This window comes from Ranitomeya imitator, chromosome 2 (assembly GCF_032444005.1).
Source record: "Ranitomeya imitator isolate aRanImi1 chromosome 2, aRanImi1.pri, whole genome shotgun sequence".
NCBI lineage: Eukaryota > Metazoa > Chordata > Amphibia > Anura > Dendrobatidae > Ranitomeya > Ranitomeya imitator.
This window is the reverse complement of record NC_091283.1, coordinates 420,575,306-420,585,612: the sequence shown is the minus strand read 5'-3', so window position 1 is coordinate 420,585,612 and position 10,307 is coordinate 420,575,306. Positions and strand designations below refer to the sequence as shown.

The 10,307-nt window shown below is 42.4% G+C and overlaps 1 non-coding gene across 1 annotated transcript; it reads right to left on the bottom strand.

Moving 5' to 3' along the window:
* Positions 1-5,213: 5,213 nt before the first annotated feature.
* Positions 5,214-5,397, bottom strand: LOC138668293 (U2 spliceosomal RNA). Its single transcript, XR_011319126.1, has one exon. It is a non-coding gene; the product is annotated as a U2 spliceosomal RNA (small nuclear RNA).
* Between the last annotated feature and the right edge of the window lie 4,910 nt (positions 5,398-10,307).

Below are 10,307 nucleotides of genomic sequence, written 5' to 3'. Positions count from 1 at the left end.
TTCCAACTTATCCAGATCCATCTGTAGCAGAATACTATCTTCTCTTGTATTAACTGCTTTACATAGTTTTGTATCATCTGCAAATATCGATATTTTACTGTGTAAACCTTCTACCAGATCATTAATGAATATGTTGAAGAGAACAGGTCCCAATACTGACCCCTGCGGTACCCCACTGGTCACAGCGACCCAGTTAGAGACTATACCATTTATAACCATAATAGAACAGCTGCGGCTAGAATAACTAGACCGTTGCACAACTCTTAGGGTAAATGACAGAAAAGCAGCTAGAAGAGCAAAAACCCACTATAATAAAACGTAACTTTTACTAGTAACATTATAAAAGAGTAGACAAAACAATACAACATATACACAAAGTGCTCACGCCGAAAACCGTGCTCATATAAAAATTGGTTTGATCTCACCAATCATGGACGATAGGAACCCAAACCGATGTAGGAGGGTCCCAGGGAGGGTCCAATAGTTGTGGGGTAATAGGGAACGGGGGATTTATGTCCTATGTTAACCCCTGTCGTGCCCAAGCAATGACTCCTGTCCTAACAAGGACAAGCCCAAATAGGCCCCACTATGGACATCCCTCCACCGTGTAAGATGTAATATATAGCGCCTCCCTACGCGTTTCCTCTCCAGTCTTGAAGATTCATCAGGGGAGTATATGGCTTACAAGTCCAAATCCTTAATAGTCCATTAATCGGAGTTAAATGCAGTGGCAGTATAACCCCCAGATACCGGCAGTCCTGTGTGGTGTCTGCCACAGAAAGTGAGTCAGCCAAGTGTGACGCCAGCTTCCCCCCTTTTAAGACAAAATGCCACTCCCCCAAACTAATCTGTAATAAAGCGTACACTCCCACCAATCTATAGCCAAGCCATACATGGGGTACAGTTACCGTTACAGTTCCGGAACACATGCTGCAGTCTCCCCATGCCACCATGCTGTCGGCGTCTGCGCTCCGTAAAACCGGAAGTAGCGGCGCCATTTTGGACACGTCACTTCCGGTGCGCCACTCGTACGGTGCGCTCCAGAAATGGAACGCATACCTAAGGCGCCAGTCACTAATAAGGCGCCCAGGATAGGAGGTCTCGCCGCCACATTAGAACGCAAACTTCAGTCTCCCCATGCCACCACACTGGCGGCGTCTGTGCACCGCAAAACCGGAAGTGCCGGCGCCATTTTAGATACATCATTTCCGGTACGCCACTCGCTCGGTGCGCTCCAGAGATGGAACGCATACCTAAGGCGCCGATCAATGATAAAAAGACCAAGGCCCGGAAGTATCGGCGCCACACTAAGACGCGCCATAATGGATGCGCCACTAGTGCGGTGCGTTTCGGAAGTGGAACGCATACTTGAATCGCCATGATGTATCATACTGCGAATCTATAGCGTTCCCAAAAAGTAGGACGCATAACCTGGGCATAATAAAATACCACAGTGTCGTTTCAACAATATAGCCTTGGCAGCATACATAGCATGGTACCTCTTATCCATGGATATATATTGGCAGATACAGTCCCATAAAGTACATAACCACCCATAAACATTTAGACGTACATATGTTTTGTAGACCCATGTTATGCCTATACACAAAACAGAGTATCTTATAGTGTGTATGACAGGCTAATAAAATGCCACACAAGCATATCCCCTACATATAATATACAGATGGAAATATGTGGCCGGAAGTGTCCGCTCACATAATTATATAACAACTAATAACAAAGATAGGTAAGATGATGCACTATCCGTTTTTTAAAAAAAACATAATGCCTGCAGACATAAACAGACGCTGGAAGTGTCCAGACTTAAGGTTATACCGTCGGCACCTGTAGGGGGAGAAGGAACTGCTTGGCTTAGTGAGGAGGATGTGGATGGCTATAAAAATATGTGCCTGGCCCTACTGAATGATCAGACCACATACACTCGAGTAATGCAGAACCCAATTGTTGGGTGTATCAAAAACTTGAAAGTTATCCTGGAAAATGCCAGATTAAATAACCTCATCAGCCAAGAAGAATTTTTCTTTCTCCTCCCTCAGCATCCGGTTATGGCTACCTTTTACGCCTTACCCAAGGTACATAAGGGGATTGAACCTCTGAAGGGTAGACCCATAGTGTCTGGGATAGGAAGTGTCTGTCAGAATGCGGGGACGTATATCGATCAAATATTGCGACTACTTTTTGGGAACGCTATAGATTCGCAGTATGATACATCATGGCGATTCAAGTATGCGTTCCACTTCCGAAACGCACCGCACTAGTGGCGCATCCATTATGGCGCGTCTTAGTGTGGCGCCGATACTTCCGGGCCTTGGTCTTTTTATCATTGATCGGCGCCTTAGGTATGCGTTCCATCTCTGGAGCGCACCGAGTGAGTGGCGTACCGGAAATGATGTATCTAAAATGGCGCCGGCACTTCCGGTTTTGCGGTGCACAGACGCCGCCAGTGTGGTGGCATGGGGAGACTGAAGTTTGCGTTCTAATGTGGCGGCGAGACCTCCTATCCTGGGCGCCTTATTAGTGACTGGCGCCTTAGGTATGCGTTCCATTTCTGGAGCGCACCGTACGAGTGGCGCACCGGAAGTGACGTGTCCAAAATGGCGCCGTTACTTCCGGTTTTACGGAGCGCAGACGCCGACAGCATGGTGGCATGGGGAGACTGCAGCATGTGTTCCGGAACTGTAACGGTAACTGTACCCCATGTATGGCTTGGCTATAGATTGGTGGGAGTGTACGCTTTATTACAGATTAGTTTGGGGGAGTGGCATTTTGTCTTAAAAGGGGGGAAGCTGGCGTCACACTTGGCTGACTCACTTTCTGTGGCAGACACCACACAGGACTGCCGGTATCTGGGGGTTATACTGCCACTGCATTTAACTCCGATTAATGGACTATTAAGGATTTGGACTTGTAAGCCATATACTCCCCTGATGAATCTTCAAGACTGGAGAGGAAACGCGTAGGGAGGCGCTATATATTACATCTTACACGGTGGAGGGATGTCCATAGTGGGGTCTATTTGGGCTTGTCCTTGTTAGGACAGGAGTCATTGATTGGGCACGACAGGGGTTAACATAGGACATAAATCCCCCGTTCCCTATTACCCCACAACTATTGGACCCTCCCTGGGACCCTCCTACATCGGTTTGGGTTCCTATCGTCCATGATTGGTGAGATCAAACCAATTTTTATATGAGCACGGTTTTCGGCGTGAGCACTTTGTGTATATGTTGTATTGTTTTGTCTACTCTTTTATAATGTTACTAGTAAAAGTTACGTTTTATTATAGTGGGTTTTTGCTCTTCTAGCTGCTTTTCTACCATTTATAACCACCCTCTGCTTTCTATCACTAAGCCAGTTACTAACCCATTTACACACATTTTCCCCCAGACCAAGCATTCTCATTTTGTGTAGCAACCTCTTGTGCGGCACGGTATCAAACAATTTGGAAAAATCGAGATATACCACGTCCAATGACTCACCGTGGTCCAGCCTATAGCTTACATCTTCATAAAAACTGATTAGATTGGTTTGACAGGAGCGATTTCTCATAAACCCATGCTGATATGGAGTTAAACAGTTATTCTCATTGAGATAATCCAGAATAACATCCCTCAGAAACCCTTCAAATATTTTACCAATAATAGAGGTTAGACTTACTGGCTTATAATTTCCAGGTTCACTTTTAGAGCCCTTTTTGAATATTGGCACCCTGTGACTGATAACAGAGCGCAGCATATTTCTGGCGATTCTATGAAGCAATAGAGGTCAGTTCCATTCAAACTGGGTGAGGTCTAACCCACGTGTGAGCAAGCGTCCATCCGCCTTTACTTAGCAGCAGGTGTCATCTCAGCACGGTGGACCCTGGACTGCGAACGCACCTCTTATTCTCTATTATTATTATTTGGTGCGTTCCGCCAGTCCTAAGAACAGCACTGAGGCCCACTGGTCCTTCGTGCAGCATAGATGCTCCCTGGCCCATGCAAGACAATGACTCCTGTGCCTGGTAGTTTGGTCAGGTACTCTTGTAGGTCATATAGCACACAGACCACACTGATGTTAACAGTTTTGAATGGTCTGACTTGACATTTGGGTGCCTCTCACCTCCCTTAAATGTGCCTGGAGTTGTGTGGCATTCATTATCCGTGTCCGAAGGGCATTGTTCACAATGAAGCATCATTAGTTTGGGATGTGGCCAATGGACGTCCACTTCTCTGCCTTTCTGTGACTCTTCCAGCCTCTCTGTATCTCTGTTGCAATTGGGTGATGACACTATTTGACACTCAAAGCCCAGTGGACGCTTCCGTCTTAAGGTACCTTCACACTGAACGATATCGCTAGCGATCCGTGACGTTGCAGCTTCCTGGCTAGCGATATCGTTGAGTTTGACAGGCAGCAGCGATCAGGATCCTGCTGTGCCATCGTTGGTCGGAGCAGAAAGTCCAGGACTTTATTTCGTCGCTGGACTCACGCAGACATCGCTGAATCGGCGTGTGTGACGCCGATTGAGCGATGTCTTCACTGGTAACCAGGGTAAACATCGGGTTACTAAGCGCAGGGCAGCGCTTAGTAACCCGATGCTTACCCTGATTACCAGCGTAAACGTAAAAAAAAAAAAAACACTACATACTTACATTCCGGTGTCTGTCCCCCGGCGCTGTGCTTCTCTGCACTATGTAAGCGCCGGCCGGAAAGCAGAGCACAGCGGTGACGTCACCGCTGTGCTTTCCGGCTGGCGCTCACAGTCAGTGCAGAGAAGCAGAACGCAGGGAAGCAGAACGCCGGGGGACAGACACCGGAATGTAAGTATGTAGTGTTTGTTTTTTTTACGTTTACTCTGGTAACCAGGGTAAACATTGGGTTACTAAGCGCGGCCCTGTGCTTAGTAACCCGATGTTTACCCTGGTTACCCGGGGACCTCGGCATCATTGGTCGCTAGAGAGCTGTCTGTGTGACAGCTCTCCAGCGACCACACAGCGACGCTGCAGCGATCGGGATCGTTGTCTAGATCGCTGCAGCGTCGCTAAATGTGACGGTACCTTTAGAACATAGTGCTTGAAGTCTCACAATGGCGAGGTACTGTTGATCAATTAAGTGTTATCTTGATCTTATTATGTCAAAATGTGAACAGCATGATGTGAAGAACATGTAAAATAAACCTTGGAATGTATTGGCTGATTCATGGATTAAACACCTGTTGTGAATTTTGCCATTAAGCTCCTTGCTAGACAACAGCAAATTGTGCAAAACATACTGACCAAGCTCTTTTTCCATCTCCCTGTTCTAAAAATCCATTCTATGGTACCCAGATAGGGAACGTATCAGATATTAAACTGATAAGAACAGATTTTTTTCTTTAAAACTCAGATTACAAAGTATTAAATCCAATCTCATAAAAAGAGACTTAACGACTCAAATCCATCATAGTGTATACTTTATCTTTTCTTTACTTTTTCATTCTATATTTCCTATTTTTTTATTTTCTTTTTCCATAACACAGGTTAACATAAACAACAATGATTATAAAGTAAGAACATTCCATTCACTTTGCTTTTCTTATTCCTAATAACACTTTATCTTTCCAGAAGTATATAAATAAATAACTTAAACATAACTTTCTACATTTTTCTACTGGGACTAAATGTTTTAAAATTAAAATATTTCTAACTTTCCATAGTGCCATTTTTACGCATGTGATGATTGTCCACACTACCTTAAAATACTCATCCTTTGTTTCCATTCTATAAAATACTCTGTTAAAAAATTCACAGCACTAATAGTTTTTACTAGATTGCACACTTTTCGCCATACTCTCTGTGTAAAACTACAATTCCAAAATATATGCTTTGGCGTCTCTCCATCTGTGCATCCGGACCTTAAACATTGTTCAGATCGGACTAGCCCACGCCCGTGCTGAAATTCTTGAGTCGGCAAACACTCTTACTATGCACCACAGCAAATCTCTATGCTCATTCGATAAAAACCCATCATTTACATTCACCCAGATATTTTCTGCTATCTTTGATGAAAACCGTTCCACAGGGTTTGTTATTATTTTTTCTTCCAAAACTTTTAAGATTTTTCGTAATGATTTTTAAGAATATTAAAAGTGACCTCTTTTAACTTAGAATCTCTCCAAATTTTCTCTAAGATAATATAATTCTCCGGGAGTAAAAACCTATATGGCCTGTTTATAAGCATGTCCATCCACTTTTAATTCTTTATGTAAAAGCCTAGATTATAAACAGAGAAGGGTTTCAGCTTAGACTCAGGCCCCAATAAAGTGGTGATGCAACTTGCCATGTACTTCACATATAGGAAGGATCTTATGTCTGGAAAACCATTAACACCTTTCCTTTTGAGTTTATATAGTTCTTTTCTCTTCACTCTCTCTATTTTTGATTTCCATTAGAAATTAAAATATATTTTAATATTTTTTTATCATATTATTGCGTGGTATAAAAACAGTTGAAACATAAGTTTGATAATTATAATCTTTCCTTCAAAAGTTAAGTCTCACAGCTGCCAAAAAAATACATTTTTCCGGGAAAGAGAAAAAGAAAACTATCCGCCCTGCTGCTTAATTGTGACCCTCTATTCCTGTGCCATTCACTGCTGCTGATGCTTGTAATGCCTCAAGAGAGTCAGGAGATTCGGGTGCAACACCAGTAGTCACATACAAAGTTCAATTGAAAAGAAAAAATGGTATGCACTCACCAATCCCGATAAAAACAATCCTTTATTGGGACATGTGCAGTTTCAGACAGGGAGAACGTGAAAGTAAGACGGATGACAGCTGTTTTGCGCTATCTGCGCTTCCACAGGTCCTGATGTCTGAAGGAAGTAGGGAGCTTCTTTATGTGCACCAACATGGTTGCCTCCCATTTTCTGACATCATTCATATAGAAAAACCCCTCTCCCAAAATGTGAACATATACAAAAAATATAAAAAACCTTTAAAATATCTAAACTACTGAACATTACAAGAAGCACCTGAAACACCAATGATGAGAGACTTACAAAAAGACTGACATATCGATCTTTTCGTTCTGACCGATTGGTCCTGTTGCGCATGTGCTCAATATCCATATGGCTTCTCTCCTCAATAGTAATCTATTCAGGTTGCTACTTTGTTGCGGTAAACTCACCCTTTCCAACCCCAAGAAACTGAGTGTTTTTGCATTGCTATCATGGCACTGTCTCACATGGTTTATAAGGCGGGGGACACCCTTACCTGTATGGATCGAATTAAAGTGCTCTCTTATTCGTACAAATAGAGGGTGGATAGTTTTGCCTATATAAAAGAAACCGCAAGGGCACACTATCGCATAGACTACATGTGTAGTTTTAAAAGAAATAAAATCACGAACCTGATGGTTAATAGAACCGATTTTGATAGTACTGCCTGTTAGGTGAAAAGGGCAAAAGTTACTCTGGCCACATTTAAAATTCCCTTTAGGAATGCCTGCTTCTAGCCAATTGCTACGATCAGTATGTAAACAATTATGTACTACTAGATTGTGGCCCGATTCTAGCGCATCGGGTATTCTAGAATATGCATGTCCCTGTAATATATGGACAATGATGATTCCCGAATTCGCGGCAGACTGTGCCCGTTGCTGATTGGTCGAGGCAACCTTTATGACATCATTGTCGCCATGGCAACCATTATGACATCATCGTCACTGTGCCCGTTGCTGATTGGTCGAGGCCTGGCGGCCTCGACCAATCAGAGACGCCGGATGTCTACGTCCTTTATGACATCATCGTCGCTGTGCCCGTTGCTGATTGGTCGAGGCCTGGCGGCCTCGACCAATCAGAGACGCGGGATTTCTACGTCGATGCTGTGCCAGTCTCTGATTGGTCGAGGCCTGGCGGCCTCGACCAATCAGAGAGCCGGGATTTCCAGGACAGACAGACAGAAAGACAGACAGACAGACAGACGGAAAAACTCTTAGACAATTAGATATATAGATTAGATCTTTTATGTTCTTGTCACGGCGACCAGCAAAAAGGGGACCTTTGTCAACCCTATCCAAGAGGTCATTATCCTTATTTGAAATGTGCCAATTTTTTCTGATTATTGATCTAATGTAATTGTCCATCGGACCAAATTTAAAGCAGAATACATATTGTTTGTCCGTTTCCGTTTTTTTTCTCTGTAGTTCTGAGGGAAATTTCATCATTTTTATTCTCTGCCCTTGCTAATGCTGCATCTAATAATGAACGTAGGTAACCGTGATTTTCAAATCTTTTATACAAATCTTGTGATTGTTTTTTAAAACCTCTTGGGCTGCTTTTAATTCTTTTAACCCTCAAGAACTGGCTATATGACAAGGCATGTTTAGTATAGTGGGGGTGTGCACTATTGTAATGTAATAACGAATTAGAAGAAGTTGGCTTCCGAAAAACTTCCGTGTGAACAACGCCTTCACGTATCTCCAATTTAACGTCCAAAAAATTCAAACTTACACCTCCAAATTGGGACGTGAATCTCATGGTGTTCATGGTGTTAGATTTCCCCAAATACTCCACAAACTGTGTGAACGTATCTTGGGTGCCATCCCACACTACCAGGATATCATCCACATACCTTATGAATAACTTAATATGCTTTAGAAATGGATTATCCAAAGAGTAGACACATTTTTCTTCTAGGACAGCCAAAGAGAGATTAGCCAGGGTACATGTGACCGACATACCCATGGTAGTCCCTTCTGTTTGGATTTACCACGAGTCGTCAAATTTAAATGCCTTATGTTTTAAAACAAAAGTTAAACCATCACAGATAAAATTGATTGTATTCACACTGTGGGTGTGATCAACAGAATGTCTCTAATGGCTGCAACTCTCATATCTTGTGGGATCCTGGTATATAGACTTTCAACATCTATAGATGTAAGGCTAAAATTTTCCTGCCATAGAAAACCCTTTAAGATACGTAAAAAATCATTTGTGTCTTTCACATAAGATGGAACATTCAATAAAAGCGGTCTTAATAACCAATCTAAGTATCGAGAGAGTGGCTCCATTAAGGAACTTATCCCTGACACTATTGGGCGTCCTGGTGGCCTAGTTAAAGATTTGTGTACTTTGGGTACATCATGATATCAGTATGGTTTCTTAGGAGAGTCAGGTATTAGTTTCTCAGCCTGTTTTTTTGACAATATCCCCTTGTCCACATGTTGCCTAAGGAGCGTTCGTAGTAGGTTCGTAGCATTTTGAAATTTTAGCGTAGGATCAGTTTTCAATTTTCTATAAGTGGTATTATCTAAGAGTTGTCTCAGTGCTTCCGCTATATAATATTCTTTAGATAAAAGGACGATGTTACCTCCCTTATCAGCAGGACATACGATTGAATTCGACCACCCTTGTACATCTTTCAAAGACCGTAATTCTACAGAATTTAAATTGGGGGGTGTTATATGGTAAATTAGCGCTTCTATGTCTTTATTGACTTGTGATTCAAAAATATCTATGGGATTATGGGAAATTGGTGGCATAAAAGTGGATTTAATCCCTCCTGTAAATGGTTCAATAGGTGTATGGTTGGTATTTATTACACTAACCGGAAAATCTGTGAGGCTGAACAACAAATGTGCATCATCCTGTATATCCCCCTTATGGTGCTCTATTGCCAAAAAACTTAATGGACCTACTTGGCATGGAACTTCCCCTGGGCACTTAGTTGCTTCTGCTTGCTTAGAGGATTTGAAGGATTCATACAAATGTATCTTGCTTAGAGAAAAAGAAAACTATCCGCACTGCTGCTTAATTGTGACCTATTCCTGTGCCATTCACTGCTGCTGATGCTTGTAATGCCTCAAGAGAGTCAGGAGATTTGGGTACAACACCAGTAGTCACATACAAAGTTCAATTGAAAAGAAAAAATGGTATGCACTCACCAATCCCGGTAAAAACAATCCTTTATTGGGACATGTGCAGTTTCAGACAGGGAGAACGTGAAAGTAAGATGGAGGACAGCTGTTTCGCGCTAACAGAGCTTCCACAGGTCCTGATATTTAAAGGAAGTAGGGAAACTTCTTTATGTTCACCAACATGGTTGCCTCCCACTTTCTGACATCATTCGTATAGAAAATCCCCTCTCCCAAAATGTGAACATATGCAAAAACAATAAAAAACCTTTAAAACATCTAAACTACTGAACATTACGACAAGCACCTGAAACATATCTGTATGTGCTCATTGCTTACCTCTTAGTTACAATTTGTTCTGGTTTAGAGGCACTATTTTAAATTGTGTGTATTATGTATATATATGTCAATAAA